We start from the raw sequence: 1,590 nt of genomic DNA on the forward strand, positions 1-1,590 counted from the left end.
GAAGTTTTTTTTTATATAATAAATGTTCTTTGTAGTATCTGAAGTTACCTGCCTTAGTTATGCTATAGTACAACTTCTATAATGAGCTGTAACTCACCATTAAAATTATTTCCTGGTTATAATAATGAACTTGTTTGCCAGATGTTAAACACATTAAATGAAGAAGCAGGAGAAAAAACTTGCCTGTAATCCCATAAGCCAGTGAAAGAGTACACAACAGCTCACACTCACACACTTACTGTGTTAAAAACCAGCACAGTTAGCTCATTCCTGGTAACTGCAGCAGACACTAATCCTCATAAGTACTGAGACACAGACCATCAGCATGGCCTAAGGCTTACTGAAGCATGTGGACTTCTGGTTTTCAAATTGGAATCACAGGACATTGTAACTCAACACTCTGCCTACTTCAAACAGAATACATTTTTTCATGACTACTATAAAAAAAGAAAACTCCGTAATTACAAGTATTTCACTTTATAATATAGGACATTTTTAGATATTCAGAGGATTTCTGACCCATGCCTGGCGAAATATTATTTAACTAATGGAATTCTGACAATCCTCAATGAAAAACCTGCGTGCTCATGTTTTGGATAAAGAGGAGAGGTTTGGACTAGAGTTGGAGAGAAGATCCTATGAGAGCACAGAATCTGTGTTGTGTTGAAGCCTCCACAAGAAGAATGTAGACTGGCAAATGGTGAAAGTCCAATGGTTCTGGGTTCATAGATCTGAAGCCCATGCTGCCTAGTTCCTGTGGATGACAGCCATCCAGCATGCTGAAAACCTTAAGGGTGTTCCTGAGGCCTAGCCTATATTTCAATAATAACAACACATACAATTTATTAGGTGATTGTTCCCAAGGGATTCAATGGGAAAAGTGAAGGAAGTAGGCAGAGAGGTAACTTTAGGTTTTTGGAGTTTTTTGGCTTGTTTATTTTTTCCAGTTTTTCGAGACAGCGTTTCTCTGTGTAGCCTTGGCTGTCCTGGATGTGCTTTGTAGACCAGGCTGGCCTTGAACTCACAGGGTGCTGGGATTACATGTGTGCGCCACCACACTGCCCAGCTGGAGTGGATGTTAATAACAGCTACTATTTCACAATTCTGTAGAGCTGGTCTCACCTGAATCCCCTTTATCCTGAGCAATTCTCAATAGAATCCATCCTTATGAGAACAACCCCATGTACTTACAAAAGAGTTTGCTATTAATGATTATTAAAACTCTTTGTGGCCAGAGAGATGGCTTAGAGGTTAAGAGTACTGGCTGTTCCTCCCAAGGTCCTGAGTTCAATTCCCAGCAACCACATGGTGGCTCACAACCATGTATAGTGAGATCTGGTATCCTCTTCTGGTGTGCAGGCAGAATGCTGTATAAAAAAATAAATAAATGTATTTCAAAACCAAACAAAACAAAAACAAAAACTCTTCCCTCCCTAGGCGCTTATCTTGAGCATTCTTTCTCAGTCCATAGAATCTGCACTTGTGGAAGAGATCACTGGTGCTATGTAAAAGACACATACTTTCCAAGATGCAGCTACATCTTAAGCTTTGTTGTGATAATTGTCACGAAGAAACCTTTTGAAAAAATTT

This window comes from Psammomys obesus, unplaced genomic scaffold (assembly GCF_907164565.1).
Source record: "Psammomys obesus unplaced genomic scaffold, mPsaObe1.curated_primary_1811, whole genome shotgun sequence".
NCBI classification, from domain to species: Eukaryota; Metazoa; Chordata; class Mammalia; order Rodentia; family Muridae; genus Psammomys; species Psammomys obesus.